This window comes from Triticum aestivum, chromosome 3B, assembly GCF_018294505.1.
Source record: "Triticum aestivum cultivar Chinese Spring chromosome 3B, IWGSC CS RefSeq v2.1, whole genome shotgun sequence".
NCBI lineage: Eukaryota > Viridiplantae > Streptophyta > Magnoliopsida > Poales > Poaceae > Triticum > Triticum aestivum.
The window spans coordinates 139408229-139429090 of NC_057801.1; positions in this window are offsets into that span (position 1 = coordinate 139408229).

Here is a 20862-nt window from a genome sequence, read left to right on the forward strand (position 1 = left end):
CGCGGCGCCAGGCCAACGAGGTAAGCTATTCTACCCTTTACGGGACTCTTGTCTTTCATAGTCTGACTCTATGCGGGACTAAACTCCCCTACCTTTGACAGGACTGGTTGAAGAAGTCCGGGCAGGTTATCTGTCCGGCTCCCCTACCAGAAGACCCAGCGGACGCCCGATTGATGGGGCTGCTGGTTCCGGCACCTCACATGGTGCCGGAGAAGAAGGCCAAGAAGAAGGCCACAAAGACTCGAAAGAGCTCCCGGTGCCTGGTGGTGTCGGATTCATCGCCCGACAACCCCGAAGCACCCTCCGCCTCTGAAGACGAGGAGGAGGAGGAGGAAGAAGAAGCCTCTCCCCCTCCAACGGGGGGAGGAAAGAAAAGAAAGGCCGCCCCAACTGGGGAGGCCGGAGGGTCCAAGAAGGGGAAGACCCTTCTGCCGGACTACGCCTCCGATGCCGAAGACGGCAGGGAGGAATGGCCATCCAGAGTCAAGCCCCTAGCAAAACTGTAAGTGTCCGGTTACCCGAATGACTTATGGCGCTCCTCTATTATTCGGTAGCTTCTGACACCGAATTTAATTATGCAGTCCGCCCAGAGCTCAGCTCGGCGATTCGTCGAGTAGCTCCTTGAATTCGTCGGATGTGAACATCGCTTCACTTCCGACGGCCTCCTCCCCTCTCCCTACGGACGACGCCGAGGTGGAGTCCCAAAAGGGACTGAACCAGGAGGAGGTGGTCCTGGAGGCGCCTCAAGGCGACCTCCCGGACTCCAGGCCCAAAGGGGGTAAAGCCCCCGAGGGATCTAAGTCCGGCCCCGGGCCGGACACTGCTCCGGAACCATCAACGGTTCCAGAGTCCGATAGGCGGCGCCTTCATAAGAAGGGCAAGCCTACGACGCCGGCGACCTCCATCCATCCGGAGGCGCCGGACAATTTGCTGGAGGTGCTTAACGGCGCCTCCATCGACGAGGAACACCGCACTGTTATGAGTGTGGTGATTCAGAAGGTTCAGTCCGCCAAGAGTGGGCTGACAGAAGCCTGTACAAGTCTGTTAACCGGCTTTGAGGTATGTGTTCAAAAACATATAAAAATGTTACCGCATAGACAGTAGCCCCTGATGCTCAGTTCAGTGTTCGGAAAGAAAAGCCGAGCTGAGAATCTAAAAAGATATATGCAGGAGTCTAACAAAAATATGTCAATATGGGAATGCAGGCTGCGCTGCTGACCTCTGCCGCACTGACTGCGGAGGTCAATGCATTGAAGGAGAGCCTTGAGCGGTCCGAGAGCGAGCTTGGCCGTGCCAAAAAGCAGCTCGAGGACAAGGAGGGTATGTAGTACCACATGTAAATGTATATAGAAATACTTGGTTGCAAATAATGACAGGACCAACGTAAATGTTGCAGGGGCCACGGCCGAGGTGGCGACCCTGAAGGAGGTGGTCTCCAAGGCCGAAAACAGTGTGGCCTTGGAGCACACCGAGCGAGAGAAGCAGGAGGCGCGTGTGGTGGAGGTGCGGCAAGAGCTCCAGGCTCTCGTGGAAAAACACGAGAGTTTGGAACGTGACTCGAAGACTCAAGAGTCCGAGCTCGCCTTGGCTCTTGAGAGTGACAAGACCGCTAAGGCTGAAGCCCAGAAGACCCTCCAGGAGATCGAGGCGATGAAGAAGATAGCGGCGGGTAAGGCATTCTTTATGCAAAGCAAGAATATAAAAGTAAATTATCTGTTACTTACCCGAATCCGGAGCTCTCCAGGAGCGTTCGCCGATTTGCCCCGTAGTGTGTCTGATGCTGCCGCATTCTACCGAGTCGAGGAGGGGAGTTCGACAGAAAAGGTGTTCTGGTCTCAGTATGCTGAGGCCGAACATCCGGTGCCCCTAAGCGACCAGCTGAAGCAGCTGGTCGAGCTCCACAAGGTGGCCGAACAGGCCATGAAGGGCCTCATAGTTCGGCTGTGGCCTAGGGAAGCCATGCCTGGGAGCTACTTCGGTCTGGTGCGATGGCTGGTGGACGCGTGTCCGTGGATTGAGGTCATCAAGCACTCCGTCTGTATTGAAGGTGCCCGTCGGGCCCTCGCTCGTGCTAAAGTGCACTGGGGCAAGCTGGACGTGGAGAAGCTTTTGACGGACGCGCCACCGCCGGGCAAGGAGTATCGCACGCCCGAGATGTATTATAAGGGCGTCCTGAAGGGTGCCCGCCTTATAGCGGGTGAATGCTCCAAAGATGTAATTTTTTAGTAGACTCACATCTGTTATCCTGTATGCTGAAAACTTTGTTCATATGCGTTAAGCAACGCTTTGTTAATTTAAAATATTACCTTCTGTGCGGCCGTTTATCAAATCTGAGAGATGCAAGTCGTCGGCTTCTACCCCCATGCCACGAGTGCTGGGGTGTTCGGGATAAACCTGAGCGCTCTTGTTCCCATTCTTGGGTCCATCTAGGGAGGCGCTCAGCACAACGAACCAGGCCATCGGACTTATAATGCTTTATCACTCTCACTTAGCCATAGAATTCTATAATTTTAAATTTCGGCGAAGCCCCTAGTATTCGGAAGACCGAGTTCGGGGCGCTATCCACGCCTAGGCCGGATAAGTCCGGCTCCTCGCTCTAAGCGGCATAAGTCTTTAAGGACTCGAAAAACCTCGCGAACAGCGACCGGTCTCTCGCACTATCATGACGGTCAGTTTTAGCTTTCTCTACTGAGGTGTTAACCCAGCTCAACTGGGACACAATCGCAGTAGTTCTCCCAGCGCTACCTTAGCCAACATTGCGGAACGTAAGGTACCAAAACATGGGAGCCGGGCAAACCCAACTATTGACCCAAGACATGATTCGGAGCCGATGCATATAGTGCTATAAGTTCGGGGTGCCGCACTCGTGAGAGTGTTCGGTCTTCTCACACCATGTTATGGGGTGCTTAAGCCCCTGGTGTATTGGCCGTACCAAAGTGTACGGTTGCATAATGTCATGACTGAACATATTTGTATAAAAAATAGATGAGTACAATAATAGATAAGAGCTATGTATTGTTTATTAAAAAAGGGCTGCTATGAAAGCAGAACGATACAAATAGTGCGATAAGCAAGAGATGGGATTATTTGACATGTCCCCCTCCAGGGGCAAGCTGCGGGACTTTAAGTAAAACAGGTATTAAGCTCGTTATAGAGACCACCTGGACATTTGACGCGGCTTGTTCTCTCCCTGGCTGTTGCATCGTGTGTTCGGCGAGTGTATTGCCGGACAGGCCTTCCGAATAGTTGGGTCCTGAAAGTATATAAAAAAGAAACGGCGGAATAGGGAGCCCCTTAGTGCGGTTGAGCCGCATTCTGGGCGTGCCGTAGTTGTGCCCCTCCCCTTATGCCCATGGTATTTCTAAAGCGTAATTATGTACGCGTGGTACCGATATCACCATCTGGCGAGGGCTGGGGTTGGGGCCGCACTGCTATGCTTGCTCGGAACGTGCCAGCCGGCTTTGTTGTAGGTTACTTCGGGCTCGCTTGACGTTGTCCGGACGTTTAACACCTGGATTGGAGAATTGCCTTGAGAGGCTACTCTGTACTTCCGCCGCCAGGGCCGCCGTGTGCTCCTCCGTTCGGAGAGAGCGTTCGGTGTTTCCATTTACCGTGATGACTCCGCGAGGGCCTGGCATCTTGAGCTTGAGATATGCGTAGTGCGGCACCGCATTGAATTTTGCAAATGCGGTTCGTCCGAGCAGGGCGTGATAGCCACTGCGGAATGGGACTATGTCGAAGATTAACTCTTCGCTTCGGAAATTATCCGGGGATCCGAAGACCACTTCGAGTGTAACCGAGCCTGTACAGCTGGCTTCTACACCTGGTATGACGCCTTTAAAGGTTGTCTTTGTGGGTTTAATCCTTGAGGGATCGATACCCATTTTTCGCACTGTATCCTGATAAAGCAGGTTCAGGCTGCTGCCGCCGTCCATGAGGACTCTGGTGAGGTGAAATCCGTCGATAATTGGGTCTAGGACCAATGCGGCGAATCCGCCGTGACGGATGCTAGTGGGGTGGTCCCTTCGATCAAAAGTGATCGGGCAGGAGGACCATGGGCTGAACTTTGGGGCGACTGGCTCCAACGCATAGACGTCCTTGAGAGCACGCTTCCGCTCCCTTTTGGGGATGTGTGTTGCGTATATCATGTTCACCGTCCGCACTTGCGGGGGGAATCCCTTCTGTCCTCTGTTGTTCGGCGGCCGGGGCTCCTCCTCGTCATCGCTACGCAGCCCCTTGTCTCTGGTTTCGGCACTTAACTTGCCTGCCTGCTTGAACACCCAACAGTCCCTGTTGGTGTGGTTGGCTGGTTGTTCAGGGGTGCCGTGTATCTGGCACGAGCGATCGAGTATCCGGTCTAAGCTGGATGGGCCCGGAGGGTTTCTTTTGAATGACCGGGTTTAGAGCCTCTGAATCCGGCATTGACTGCTGTATCCTCAGTATTGTCGCCGTTAATGCGGCGCTTGTGCTTGTTGCGACGTGACCTGCCATTGTTGTCCTTGGTATCCGAATTGCCAGGGCTCTTGGTTATGTTATTGCTACGAGCTAGCCAGCTGTCTTCGCCCGCGCAAAAGCGGGTCATGAGTGTCGTGAGGGCTGCCATAGATTTCGGCTTTTCCTGTCCTAGGTGCCGGGCAAGCCATTCGTCTCGGATGTTGTGCCTGAAGGCTGCAAGGGCCTCGGCGTCCGGACAGTCGACTATTTGATTTTTCTTGGTTAGGAACCGTGTCCAGAATTGTCTGGCCGATTCCTCTGGCTGCTGGATTATGTGGCTTAGGTCATCGGCGTCTGGTGGTCGCACATAAGTGCCCTGGAAGTTGTCAAGGAATGCGGATTCCAGGTCCTCCCAGCAACTAATTGACTCTGCTGGCAGGCTGTTAAGCCAATGTCGAGCTGGTCCTTTAAGCTTGAGCGGGAGGTATTTGATGGCGTGTAGATCATCACCACGGGCCATGTGGATATGAAGGAGATAATCCTCGATCCATACCGCGGGATCAGTTGTGCCATCGTATGATTCGATGTTTACGGGTTTAAAACCCTCGGGGATTTGATGATCCATTACTTCGTCTGTGAAGCATAGTGGGTGTGCGGCGCCCCTGTACTGGGCTATATCGCGACGCAGCTCGGATGAGCTTGGTCTGTTGTATTCGGCCTGGCCGTATTTATCATATCCGGTGTGACGGTTATCGTCACGTGATGTGGGGCGCCCACGCGATCCGTAGATCGATCTTGTTTGCCTTGCCTTATCCTCCAATATGTCTCGCAGGTCTGTTGCGTTTCCCCGTGCTCTGGTATTCTTAGAGCGGCGCCGGGGTGCGGCTTGGATTGAGGGCCGAAGGGCCTCTCTGTCGCGGCCACGGGGTGGCCGATCGGGCGCATCGTACGCTGGTGATGTAGGTTTAGTTGCTTCCTCCTCTAGTTGGGGTAGCAGCCTGCGCTTTGGGTAACTCTTGGAGGGGCGTTCGAGTTTATACTCTTCGGCCGCCAGGACTTCAGTCCATCTGTCGGCTAGCAGGTCTTGGTCAGCTCTAAGCTGCTGCTGTTTTTTCTTGAGGCTGCTTGCCGTGGCCATAAGCCTGCGTTTGAAACGCTCTTGTTCGACGGGATCCTCTGGCACGACGAATTTGTCGTCGTCGAGGCTTGCCTCGTCTTCGGAGGGAGGCATATAATTGTCGTCCTCGACCTCTCTGTCGGCCGCTCTCTCATGAGGGCTGGCTCCTTCGTCCTCCTGCGCTGAATCCTGCTGGAGGGGGATGTCTTCGGCACTGTCCGGGGTGTTGACGTCTCCGGTGCCGGATTCGCCGTTCTTGCTTTGGCGGGATTTAGAGCGGCGCCGCTGACGTCGGCGCTTGGGTTGCTTCTTGGAGGGGTCGTCCTCCGCTTTTTCATCGCCATCCCCTGCTTTGGGGGTGTCCACCATGTATATGTCATATGACGAGGTGGCCTTCCAGTGCCCTATAGGTGTTGGTTCTTGGTCGTCTCCTTCATCGGCGTCCATACCATCGATGTCTTCGGAGTCGAAGTCGAGCATGTCGGTTAGATCGTCGACAGTGGCTACAAAGTGGGTGGTGGGTGGGTTTTGAATTTCTTCGTCGTCCGCATCCCAACCCTGCTGACCATAGTCCGGCCAGGGCTCTCCTGACAAAGAGAGAGACTTTAGGGAGTTCAGGATATCGCCAAAGGGCGAGTGCTGAAAGACGTCCGCGGCGGTGAACTCCATGATCGGAGCCCAATCGGGTTCGATCGGAAGGGGTGCAGAAGATTCGGAGTCCGGAACAGAGTCCGGCACCTTGGAGTCACGGGCCTTGCAAAGGACTAGGCTGGTATTCGGCTCTATCACCATAGAGATTGCGGCTCCTGGGGCGGCGTCCAACCGTCCATCCCCGACTAGCGCAGTCAGCTCCGAGCTAATGGTCGGAGCGGACACCTAAGCGGCACTCTGGGCACTATCCGGCGGCAGAGTTAGATCATGCCCATCGGGACAGTGCGGCACGCTCGGCCGTGGCTCGAATCCGTCGAAGATCAAGTCCCCGCGGATGTCGGCCGTGTAGTTTAAACTTCCAAACCTGACCTGATGGCCAGGGGCGTAGCTTTCGATCTGCTCCAGATGGCCAAGCGAGTTGGCCCGCAGTGCGAAGCCGCCGAATACGAAGATCTGTCCGGGGAGAAAAGTCTCACCCTGGACCGCGTCGTGGTTGACGATCGAAGAAGCCATCGGGCCTAAAGGTGACGACACAGAGGAACTCTCAATGAAAGCACCAATGTCGGTGTCAAAACCGGCGGATCTCGGGTAGGGGGTCCCGAACTGTGCGTCTAGGCGGATGGTAACAGGAGACAAGGGACACGATGTTTTTACCCAGGTTCGGGCCCTCTCGATGGAGGTAAAACCCTACTCCTGCTTGATTAATATTGATGATATGGGTAGTACAAGAGTTGATCTACCACGAGATCAGAGAGGCTAAACCCTAGAAGCTAGCCTATGGTATGATTGTTGTTCGTCCTACGGACTAAAACTCTCCGGTTTATATAGACACCGGAGAGGGCTAGGGTTACACAGAGTCGGTTACAATGGGAGGAGATTTTCATATCGTATCGCCAAGCTTGCCTTCCATGCCAAGGAAAGTCACATCCAGACACGGGACGGAGTCTTCAATCTTGTATCTTCATAGTCCGGGAGTCCGGCCAAAGGTCATAGTCCGGCCATCCGGACACCCCCTAATCCAGGACTCCCTCACTTCCCATATCTGTCGCGTGTAGACTTGAGTTCCTCTTCTAGCTCTGAAATCTTGATCATTGCTTTCTTCAGATCTATCATGCATGCAAACATCTGGTTCTCCTGGTGGCGAATATGTTGGTTTAACTCCTGGATGAAAGCTGCAATGGACATATCCCTCCTGGTGTTGATCATCTCCCATTGCTCATCTCGGCGCCCACATATCTGGTAGATAGTGTCCTTAAGATCGTTATGATAAACTTCACCAATGCATCCCATGACGATGTGGGCTGCCATGCTCTTTCCTAGACTCCAGGTTGGTGCATTGAAGGAAAACTCTATGGGCTTAGTGACTGGCATGAATGTCCTTCCTGGAACTTGAACTTGAATCATCCAACGCTCATCTTCTAGTAAATTGGCGATGTAGGTCCCGGTGAAGCTTGGTATTCCAATGTTCAGGTACCTAGTGACTTCCTTCAAGTGTCGTCAAAAAGGTGTATCTTCATCCAGTTGTGCACACTTGTTCCTTGAATCCTCCATCCTATAGAGTAGAAAAGGGAGAGGGGTCAGAAATGAGTAGAGAAGAGTGGCCTATGGTTTATATTAGTGGTCGTGTCCTAGAGTCAGCGTGTGCTCTAATACCATCTTGTAGCGACGAGACCTCAAACAGTCCAGTCTCTCTACATCAGTGTCATCCCTAGATCGATAATGCTAACACACACAATACTTGAGGATTTATAACAGAGTGGAAATCACACACTTATTACATCAAATGTCTCGAAAGAGAACTTATTACAATAATATGGCTTAAGGCCATCTAAAAACGATAACAGCGGAAGGCTTGGAAGGTAAAGTGAGTCCATCAACTCCAACAGCATAGCTGAGTGAACGACAATGACCTATGGCACCTTAAACGTCGTCTGAAAAGTCTGCAACATGATATGTTGCAGCCCGAAACGGGTCAGCACATGGAATATGCTGGCAATGTAACACAAAGGAGTAATGAACAGAATAAATGCTATCACTACATGCATATATGGCTGGTGGAAAGCTCTATGGTTACAGTTTTCCATAAAGCCAATTTTCCCTACAACAAAGGAATAAATTTTATTTAACAATCATGGTGGTTGTTAAACATTGAGAAGGTTCCTCCAACTCAATCCCAATTAAGCATCATGAATTACCCAACAAAATTAATTTAGAGTGATGAGATCAACATGATAATCCAAGAACCAGATACTCAAGATGTCCATAACCAGGGACACGGCTAACCATGATTAGTTTGTACACTCTGTAGAGGTTTGCACACTTTTCCCCACAAGACTCGATCTCCTCCGTTGAATTTCTCGCACTACGTGGTGTTTGAGAAATGGATGACCGAGACACAGTCTTTCAGAAGCATTAACTCTTTACTCTGGGTAGACAGTACCACCTACATCCCCTACATCGGCTACTCTACCACTGAAAGAGGTTAAACAACATACTCAATTATGCTAGAGCCCATAATAGATTGTGGCTGCACACAAAAGTTTCAGGCATGAATAATCTTATGATCCCTTTGAGCCTGGGTGGCGAACCGTAGGATGATCACACGGGTACTCCGGGGTATCCTAGGACAACACTGGTTTCTCCAGGTGCCCGCAACTAATCCACCTAGATGTGTATTGAAGTAGCCACCTTAAGTTAACCACTAATTAACAATACTCACATCTGTCATGGATACACTCACCCAAACCACGTCTACGAGCATAGCATAACAATCCTAAGAATAACGTAGAAGTAACTCCCAAATGTTTTGATAATAAACAAGGCAATAGGTTCTACCTCATCATCTACTTCCCAAAACCACATGTTAATCAGATCCTAACCATGCAATGATTGAGGGTTGAAACTAATGCATAAAAACTGGGTAATAAAGGGGTATGATCAAAGTGTTACTTGCCTTGCCGATGATCTGCAAAACCTAGAGACTCGTAGTAGCACACTTCACACTCCGAGAATTCTATCACAAACAAACAATAACGTACATAAGCACTCAACTAAAATCACAGGTAAAACTCAAATAAGAAGATCTAACCAAAAATTTCAACTGAAGAACTCCGGCTTGCAAAAAGAATCACATCGAACGGAGAAACAAAACTCAAACTACGAAAGAAACAAGATTCGATAATTAATCTGGACTAAAGTCAATATTTACAGTACCAAAATCTTGTTCAAGTTGGTTAAACAGAAAGAGGGCTTCAAAAAGAAGATCTAGGCGCTTGTTTCATCTAATTGGGATAAACGAGCAAAAAGTTATACTAGATTGAATATTAGGGCAAAAATCGGGTTCGAAAATAATCGCGGAAAAACCCTGGAAAAACAAAACGAGACGAACAGGCTAACGATTGAACGTTTGCTGTCTATGCTTAACTGACGAACAACGTTCATTAAAACAAACGTACGGTCAAACGTCCGCTAATTAACTAAACTAAAAAAACCGAACCGATCTGAAAAAACCCCAGATCTAGGGTTCTGAAAAAAACCGATCAGTTTTTCTAGGAAAACTGACGGCGGCGGCGGTTACCTCAGCAGCGCGGAGATCGGCGGCGGCGGGGTGGTCGGCGGTGGCGGGGGCGACGGCAGGCGGCGGCGCGGGCGGCGGCGAGACGGGGCGGCGGCGGCTAGGGTTTGCGGGGGCGAGCGGCTGGGCTGGCGGGGCGGGGTGGCTTATAAGGGCCGACCGGGCTAAGTGTCCGGGTCGGACACGGCCCAGTAGGTCGGTTGACTTTTTTTTAAAATAATCCTAACGCGGAAAACCAAATAAAAGAAATACTAAACGGAGTCTGAAATCCTGAAATAAATTTTCACGGTCCTCTAATAATATTGTGGACAAAGTGAACATTTATTTGGGCCTCTAATGCAATTTTGAAAAACACATTTTTTTCCTAATTCAAATAAAATAGCAATAAAAGTCCAAATAAAATACTTATTTGATTTTAACATTTTTACTCCAATATTTCTTTTATTTTGGAGAAGTCATTTAATCTCCTCTCTTTTATTTTAACGTAGGAAATATTCGGAGAGAAAAATGATTAGAACCAAGTGATCCTCTTTTCAAAATTTGAGAAAACTCAAATATGAAAATAACGAAATCCCCAACTCTCTCCGTGGGTCCTTGAGTTGCCTAGAATTTCTAGGATCCAACCAAAGTGCAATAAAATATGATATGCATATGATGATCTATGTATAACATTCCTAATTGAAAATTTGGGATGTTACATGATTTATCGGCCATTTGCAGAGATTTCAGTAGGTGTTAACTTATTCAAATCAAGTCTACAATACAAAGAGAAAGGCATAACACTAACACCAGCTCCAAGATCACATAAAGCAGTTTTAACATAGTTTCTTTAAATGGAGCATGGTATAGTTGGTACTCCTGGATCTTTAAGTTTCTTTGGTATTCCACCCTTAAAGGTGTAATTAGCAAGCATGGTGGAAATTTCAGCTTCCGGTATCTTTCTTTTATTTGTAACAATATATTTCATATACTTAGCATAAGGATTCATTTTAAGCATATCAGTCAAACGCATACGCAAAAAGATAGGTCTAATCATTTCAGCAAAGCGCTCAAAATCCTCATCATCCTTTTTCTTGGATGGCTTTGGAGGAAATAGCATGGGTTTCTAAACCCATGGTTCTCTTTCTTTACCGTGTTTCCTAGCAACAAAGTCTCTCTTATCATAACATTGATTCTTTGATTGTGGGTTATCAAGATCAACAGCAGGTTCAATCTCTACATCATTGTTATTACTAGGTTGAGCATCAACATGAACATCATCATTAACATTATCACTAGGTTCATGTTCATTACCAGATTGTGTTTCAGCATCATAAATAGAAATATCATTGGCATTCTCAAGTGTGTCTATAACAGGTTCACTAGAAGCACGCAAAGTCCTATCATTTTTCTTTTTCTTTTTATTAGAAGGACTAGGTGTATCAGTATTAGTTTTATGAGAATCTTGCTCCACTCTCTTAGGATGGACCTCAGGATACAAAGGTTCCTGGGTCATTTTACCACCTCTAGTTATAACTCTAACAACATAGTAATTGTTCTTATTATTTAATTCATTGAGCAAATCATCTTGTAACTTGAGCACTTGTTCTACTTGAGTGGTAACCATGGATGCATGTTTACTAATAAGCTTAAGATCACCTTTAACTCTAGACATATAATCACTCAAGTGTTCAACCATATAAGCATTACATTTCAATTGTCTACCAACATAAGCATTGAAGTCTTCTTGTTTAACCATAAAATTAGCAAACTCATGCAAGCACTAACTAGAAAACTTAGTAGATGGGATTTCACCCTTATCAAATCTATAGAGAGAATTTACCTTTACTACCTATGTCGGGTTATCAAGACCATGTATCTCTTTAATAGGTGGTAAATTCTTAACATCTTCAGCTTTAATACCTTTTTCTTTCATAGATTTCTTTGCCTCTTACATGTCTTCAGGACTGAGAAATAGAATACCCCTTTTCTTCGGAGTTGGCTCAGGAAGTATCCAATCATTATCATTACTCAATATATTATTCAATAGCAATTCAGCTTGCCCAACAGTTCTTTCCCTAAAAACACAACCAACACAACTATCTAGGTGGTCTCTGGAAGCATCAGTTTAGTCCAATATAAAAGATATCAAGTGTTTCATTTTTCTTGAGAGGATGATCAGGAAAAGCATTAAGTAATCAAAGAAGCCTCCCCCAATCTTGTGGGAGACTCTCTTCTTCAATTTGCACAAAATTAAATATTTCCCTTAAGGCAGCTTGTTTCTTATGAGCGGGGAAATATTTGTAGAGAAGTAATAAATCATATCCTGGGGACTACGCACACAACCAGGAGCAAGAGAATTAAACCATATCTTAGCATCACCCTTTAATGAGAAAGGAAACAATTTAAGAATATAGTAATAGCAATTTTTTTCCTCATGAGTGAACATGGTGGCTATATTATTCAATTTAGTGAGATGTGCCACAACAGTTTCAGATTCATAGCCATAGAAAGGATCAGATTCATCTAAAGTAATTTACTCAGGATCGACAGAGAATTCATAATCCTTATCAGTAACACATATAGGTGAAATAGAAAAGGCAGTGTCATATTGCATTCTAGCATTCGAAGACTTTTCTTTCAGCTTAGCTATCAATTTCTTAAGATCATATCTATCATTGCAAGCAAGAAAGTCTCTAGCAGTTTCTTCATCCATAACATAACCCTCAGGAACAACAGGCAATTCATATCTAGGGGGAGAATCTTCATCATCACTTTCATTAATATCATCAGTTTCAATAATTTCATTCTCTCTAACCCTAGCAAGTTGTTCATCAAGAAATTCACCTAATGGCACATTATTATCAAGCAGAGAAGTAGTATCATCATAGCATCATGCATAGCAGAAGTGGCATCATCAATAACATGGAACATATCAGAATCAATAGCAAGTGTAGTTGCCGCAAGTTTACTCAAAACAGAAGGCAAATCAAGTGCAGAGCTAGATGGCAGTTCCTTACCTCTCCTCGTAGTTGAGAAAAAAAATCTTGGTTCTTTCATCTTTCAAATTCCTCAGAGTGATCAACAGATATAAATCCCAAATGACTCAAAGAATAGAGCTATGCTCCCCGGCAATAGCGCCCGAAAAAGGTCTTGATAACCCACAAGTATAGGGAACGCAATAGTTTTAAAGGGTAGAGTATTCAACCCAAATTTATTGATTCGACACAAGTGGGGCCAAAGAATATTCTCAAGTATTAGCAGCTGAGTTGTCAATTCAACCACACCTGAATGACTTAATATCTGCAGCAAAGTATTTAATAGCAAAGTAGTGTGGAAGTAACAGTAACAGTGGCAAAGGTAACAGTAGCAGTTTTGTAGCAATCGTAACAGTGGCAACGGAGAAGTAACTAAGAAAGGATCAATATGTGAAAAGCTCGTAGGAAATGTATCAATGATGGATAATTATGTCTGATGTAATTCATCATGCAACAGTTATAACATAAGGTGACACAGAACTAGCTCCAGTTCATCAATGTAATGTAGGCATGTATTCCGAATATAGTCATACCTGCTTATGGAAAAGAACTTGCATGACATCTTTTGTCCCACCCTCCCGTGGCAGCGGGGTCCTATTGCAAACTAAGGGATATTAAGGCATCCTTTTAATAGAGTACCGAACCAAAGCATTAGCACTTAGTGAATACATGAACTCCTCAAACTACGGTCATCAACGGGAAGTGTCCCAACTATTGTCACTCCGGGGTTTGCCGGATCATAACACTTAGTAGGTGACTATAACTTGCAAGATAGGATCAAGAACTCACATATATTCATGAAAACATAATAGGTTCAGATCTGAAATCATGGCACTCGGGCCCTAGTGACAAGCATTAAGCATGGAAAAGTCATAGCAACATCAATCTTAGAACATAATGGATACTAGGGATCAAACCCTAACAAAACTAACTCGATTACATGGGATTACTCACGCACAGCGGTGAGCATCATGAAATTGGTGATGGAGGATGGTTGATGACAATGATGGCGACGGATTCCCCTCCCGGGAGCCCCGAACGGACTCCAGATCAGCCCTCCCGAGGAAGAATAGGGCTTGGCAGCGGCTCCATATCGTAAAACGTGATGAATCCTTCTCTCTGATTTTTTTCTCCCCGAACGTGAATATATAGAGAGGGAGTTGAGGTCGCTGGAGGTCCTGGGGACCCATGAGGCAGGGGGCACGCCACAGGGGGGTGGCCGCGCCCTGCACCCTCACGGAAAGGGTGTGGGTCGCCCTCTGTTGATTCTTTCGCCAATATTTTTCATTAATTCCAAAACATGACTCCGGGGAGTTTCAGGTTATTTCGAGAACTTCTATTTTTGCCCAAAAATAACACCATGGCAAATCTACTGAAAACAACATCAGTCCGGGTTAGTTCCATTCAAATCATGCAAGTTAGAGTCCAAAACAAGCGCAAAATTGTTTGGAAAAGTAGATACGTTGGAGACGTATCAAGCCTCATTTAAAATTATCAATGCTTAGCTAAAAGGCTTTAAAGAAAAGCGCTTGTTGGGAGAAAACCCATTATTTTTCATTTCTGTTTTTATGAGTTTATGAAATTATACTTCTGTTATAATTGATTTTTAGTGTTTTAATTAGTGTTTGAGCCAAGTAAGACCTTTGGGATGATCTATGGTGATAGTTGATTTGATTTTGCTGAAAAACAGAAACTTTTGCGCCCAGTTCTGGAATTTTGAAAATTCACAGAAACATGCTTTTGATCTTAACCTTTGCACAAGATTGATGTACAAATTGCCTATGTTGTCCTAATTTGTCAGAATTCTTGGGGTGACAGAAGTTTGGCTAAACTCCATATTACTACAGACTATTCTGTTTTTGACGGATTCTGTTTTCATTATGTTGTTTGCTTAATTTGATGAATCTATGGGTAGTATTGAGGGGTATGAACCATGTATAAGTTAGAATATAGTAGATATGATACAAATATAAAATTGGAATGAGCTTACAACAATACCTAAAAGTGGTTATTTGCTTTGTTTCACTAATGGATCTCACGAGTTTTCTGTTGAGTTTTGTGTTGTGAAGTTTTCAAGTTTTGGATGAAGTTTTTTTGGACTACAGAATAAAGAGTGGCAAGAGCCTAAGATTGGTGATTCCTGAGGCACCCCAAGGTAATATTCAAGGACAACCAAGCATCTAAGCTTGGGGATGCCTCGGATGGCATCCTCTCTTTCGTCTTGAATCCATCGGTAAATTACTTGAGGCTATATTTTTATTCCCGCATGATATGTGTTTTGCTTGGCACCTCTTGTATTATATGAGTCTTTTCTTTTTAGTTTACCATAATCATCCTTGCTGTACACACCTTTTGAGAGGGACACACATTAATCGTGAATTTATTAGAATACTCTATGTGCTTCACTTATATCTTTTGAGCTAGGCAGTTGCTCTAGTGCTTCACTTATTTATTTTTAGAGCACGGCGGTGGTTATATTTTGAAGAAATTGATGAACTCTCATGCTTCACTTATACTATTTTGAGGGTCTTAATAATAGTATGGCAATTTGCTTATGTTATGAATTTAGTCCTAATATGGTGGGTATTCAAGTGGGATACAATAAAAACTTTCATGAAGATCATTGAATATATGAGAAGTTTGATTCGTTGAGATATAAAGATGGTAATATTAGAGTCATGCTAGTGAGTAATTGTGGATTGGTAAGAATATTTGTGTTAAAGTTTATGATTCCCGAAGCATGCACGTATGGTCTCTCGTTATGCGATGAAGTTGGAGCATGATTTATTTTTTATTGTCATCCTTTGTGTGGAGGTCGGGAGCATGCGATGGTTAACTCCTACCAACCTCTCCCTAGGGGCATGTATATTAGAACTTTTCTTCCAGGGCCAATAAACTTTTTCAATAAGTATGTGACTTCTTTATGACTAATGTTGAGTCCATGAATTATACACACTCTCACCATTGCATCATGGCTAGCCTCTTCGGTACCGTGCATTGCCCTTTCTCATCTTGAGAGTTGGCGCAAACTTCGCTGGTGCATCCAAACCCCGTGATATGATACACTCATTCACACATAAGCCACCTTATATCTTCCTCAAAACAGCCACCATACCTACCTATTATGGCATTTCCGTAGCCATTTCGAGATATATTGCCATGCAACTTCCACTCTTCTGTTTTATTATGACACACACCATAATTGTCATAATTCTTTGCATGATCCTATAGTTGACATAGTATTTGTGGCTTGGCCACCGTTCATATTTTTCATACATGTCATGCTAGATCATTTCACATCCCGGTAACCGACGAAGGCATTCATATAGATTCATATCTTTGTTCTAGTATCGAGTTGTAAGTAAATAAAAGTGTGATGATCATCATTATTAGAGCATTGTCCCATGTGAGGAAAGGATGATGGAGACTATGATTCCCCCACAAGTCGGGATGAGACTCTATACTTAAATAAAAAAAGGCCAAAGATCCCAAAATAAAAAAAAGAGAAAAAAGAAAAGAAAAGAAAAATGAGAGAAAAAGAGAGAAGGGACAATGTTACTATCCTTTTCCACACTTGTGCTTCAAAGTAGCACCATGTTCTTCATGATAGAGAGTCTCCTATTTTGTCACTTTCATATATTACTAGTGGGAATTTTTCATTATAGAACTTGACTTGTATACTCCAGTGATGAGCTTCCTCAAATTGCCCTAGGTCTTCGTGAGCAAGCGAGTTGGATGCACACCCACTTAGTTTTCTTTTGAGCTTTCATACACTTATAGATCTAGTGCATTTGTTGCATGGCAATCCCTACTCCTTGCATTGACATCAATTGATGGGCATCTCCATAGCCTATTGATTAGCCTCGTCAATGTGAGACTTTCTCCTTTTTTGTCTTCTCCACACAACCTCCACCATCATATTCTATTCCACCTATAGTGCTATATCCATGGCTCACACTCATGTATTGCATGGGAGTTCAAAAAGGCTGAGAACATTAAAAGTATGAACCAATTGCTTAGATTGTCGTCGGGGTTGTGCATGATAAAAACTTTTTGTGATGAAGATATAACATGACAAGATTATATTATTTTGTAAGGATAACTTTCTTTAGCCATAATATTTTGAAAAGACATGATTGCTTTATTAGTATGCTTGAAGTATTATTGTTTTTATGTCAATATTAAACTTTTCTTTTGAATCTTACGGATCTGAATATCCATGCCACATAAAGAAAGATTACATGATAAACATGTTAGGTAGGATTCCACATCAAAAATTTTGTTTTTATCATTTACCTACTCGAGGACGAGCAAGAATTAAGCTTGGGGATGCTTGATACTTCTCCAATGGATCTACAATTTTTGATTGTTCCCTGCTATTATATTATCCATCTTGGATGCTTTATATGCATTACTATGCTATTTTGTATCATTTTCTGGGACTAACCTATTAACCTAGTGCCCAATGTTAGTTGTTGTTTTTCCTTGTTTTTGTCTTTTATAGAAAATCAATACCAAACAGAGACCAAACAAAACGAAACTTTTTGATGATTTTTCTTGGAACAGAGGACACCTAGGAAGCTTCGGGAGGAGGCCATAAGGCCCATGAGTGAGCCACAAGCTCACTAGGCATGCCCTAAGGGGGTGCCCTATGAGCTTGTGGACCCCCCGTGGCTCTTCTAACCCTAATCTCAGCTCTATAAATACCAAAATATTCCTTGTATACCAGAGGGCACACCAAAAATACCTTTTCACCACTGCAAGCTTCTATCCTCGTGAGATGCCATCCTGAGACCTTTTCCGGTACTCTGCCAGAGGGGGATTCGATAATGGAGGGCTTCTACATCAACCTTGCTGCCCTCTTGATGATGTGTCGGTCGTTTTCCACGGACCTACGGGTCTATAGCTAGTAGCTAGATGGCTTCTTCTCTCTCTTTGGTCTTCAATATAATGTTCTCCTCGGTGTTCTTGGAGATCTATTCAATGTAATTTCCTTTTGTGGTGCTTTTGTTGTGATCCGATGAATTGTTGATTTATGATTGGATTATCTATGAATAGTATTTGAGTCTTCTCTAAACTCTTTGATGCATGATTAAGATAGCTTTGTATTTCTTCTGATCTATTGATTTGGTTTGGCCAACTAGATTAATTTTTCTTGCAATGGGAGAGGTGCTTTGTTTTGGGTTCAATCTTACGGCATCCTCACCTAGTGACAGAATGGGTAGCGAGGCACGTATTTGTATTGTTGCCATTAAGGATAAAAAGATGGGGTTTATACCATATTGATTGGGTCTATCCCTCTACATCATGTCATCTTGCTTAAGGCGTTACTCCATTCTTGTTAACTTAATACACTAGATGCATGCTGGATAGCGGTTGATGTGTGGAGTAATAGTAGTAGATGCATGCAGGAGTCGGTCTACTTGTCATAGACGTGATGCCTATATTCATGATCACTACCTTAGATATCGTGATAACTGTTGGAAATATGCCTTAGAGGTAATAATAAGGTGGCTATTATTCTAATAAAGGTCTATTATTCATGCTATAATTGTATTGATCGGAAACTTAAATACATGTGTGAATACATAAGAAAATACCAAGTCCGTAGTAAGCCTCTAATAGACTAGATCGTTGATTAAAAGATGGTTAAGGTTTCCTGACCATAGACATGAGTTGTTACTTGATAACGAGATCACATCATTAGGAGAATGATGTGATGGACAAGACCCATCCGTTAGCTTAGCATATGATCATTCAGTTTATTGCTACTGCTTTCTTAATGTCGAATACATATTCCTTCGACCATGAGATCATGCAATTCCCAGATGCCGGGGGAATACCTTGTGTCCTATCAAATGCCACTTCGTAACTGGGTGATCATAAAGGTGCTCTATAGGGATCTCTGGAGGTATCTGTTGAGTTGGCGTGAATCAAGATTGGGATTTATCACTTCATATGATGGAGAGGTATCTCTGGGCCCTCTCGGTAATACATCCTCACAAGAAGCTTGCAAGCAAGGTGACTAAGGAGTTGGATACAAGATGACGTATTATGGAACGAGTGAATAGACTTGCCGGTAATGAGATTGAACTAGGTATGGAGATACCGACGATCGAATCTTGGGAAAGTAACGTACCATCAGATAAAGGGAACTACGTATGTTTTCATAAAGGTTTGACCGATAAAGATCTTCGTAGAATATGTAGGAACCAATATGGGCATCCAGGTCCCGCTATTGGTTATTGACCGGAGAAGCGTCTTGATCATGTCTATGTTATTCTCGAACCCGTTGGGTCCGCACGCTTAACGTTTGTTGACGATAGTATTATATGAGTTATGTATGTTGGTGGCCAAATGTTTTTCGGAGTCCGGGATGTGATCACGGACATGAGGAGGAGCTCCGGAATGGTCCGGAGGTAAACACTGATATATAGGCTGATAGTACTTGGTCTCTAGAAAGGTTTCGGAACACACCAGATATTTATCGAATCACCAGAAGGGGTTCCGGAAGGCCACGGGAAGTTATTGGGCCTAACGGGCCAAGAGAAGGGGGGCACACCAGCCCACACGAGGCTGGCGCGCCCCATCCCGACCGCCGGCCCTATAAAGGAAAGAGAAGGGGATGTCCCTTTCTGCCTTTCTCCACGCAAGGGAGAAAGGGAGGGGGAGGTGCCCTAGGGCAGTCGGCTCCCCTTTCCTTCCACCCCACGTGCCTAAGAAGGAAGGGGGGCTAGGGCAGGCACTGACCCCCTTGGGGCACGCCCTAGGCAGCCTCCCCTCCACCCTCCACTTATATATATGAGAGGAGGGGAGGAGGAAACACACACCTTGAATCCCCAAGCCATGTGTGGCGCCCCCTCTCCCTCTAGATCATCCTCCGAACAAAAACCGTCGTGCTTGGAGAAGCCCTGCGGAATAGTTTCACCACCACTGTCATCATGCCGTCATGCTGATGGAATTCATCTACTACTTCGCCTCTCTTGCTGGATCAAGAAGGCGAGGACATCATCGAGCTGAATGTGTGCTGAACGCGGAGGTGTCGTGTGTTCGGTGCTTGATCTGAATGGATCGTGAAGGTGTACGACCACATCAACCACGTTGATAAACGCTTTCACTTAATGCGGTCTACGAGGGTATGTAGACACACTCTCCCCTCTTGTAGCTATGCATCTCCATGGATAGACCTTGCGTGTGCATAGATTTTTTGTTTTCCATGCAATGTTCCCAAACAATAAATTTGCACTTTTCTATCAATTGCTCAACAGTAATTTGTCTACCCACCATATGCGTTCTTTCAAGAGAGAAAACTCTAGTGAAAACTATGCCCCCCAGGTCTATTCTCATCATATTATTTTCATACCTATAAAACAAAAAAAATCCAAAAATACCTTGCTGCAATTTATTTACCTTTACTTTATTTTGCACTTTTATTTATCTTTTATACCTATCTCTATCAGATCGCATCCTTGCAAGTAACCATGAAGGGATTGACAACCCCTTTATCGCGTTGGGTGCAAGTATTTGTTTGTTTGTGTAGGTGCTATCATTGGAGACTTGTGTGTTCCTCCTACTGGATTGATACCTTGGTTCTTAACCGAGAGAAATAATTATCTCTACTTTGCTGCATCACCCTTTCCCCTTTAGGGAAAAAACTAACGCAAGCTTGATACGTCTCCAACGCATCTATAATTTATGAAGTATCCATACTGTTATATTATCATTCTTAGATGTTTTACAATCATTTTAAAGCAACTTTATATCATTTTTGGGACTAATCTATTGACATAGTGCCCAGTGCCAGTTGTTGTTTTTGCTTATTTTTTACTTCGTAGGAAATCAATATCAAACGGAGCCCAATGCAGCAAAACTTTTTGGAGAATTTGTATGGACCAGAAGACCCGGGATGGGCCAAAGAAGTACCAGAGGGGAGGCCCAAGGTGGGCACAACCCACCTTGGCGCACCCAGGGGGTTGTGCCCCCCTCGGTGACCTTCTGCACTGCCTCTTCGCCCTATAAATTGCCAAATATTCCAAAACCCCTAGAGGAGTCGATAGATCGGAACTTCC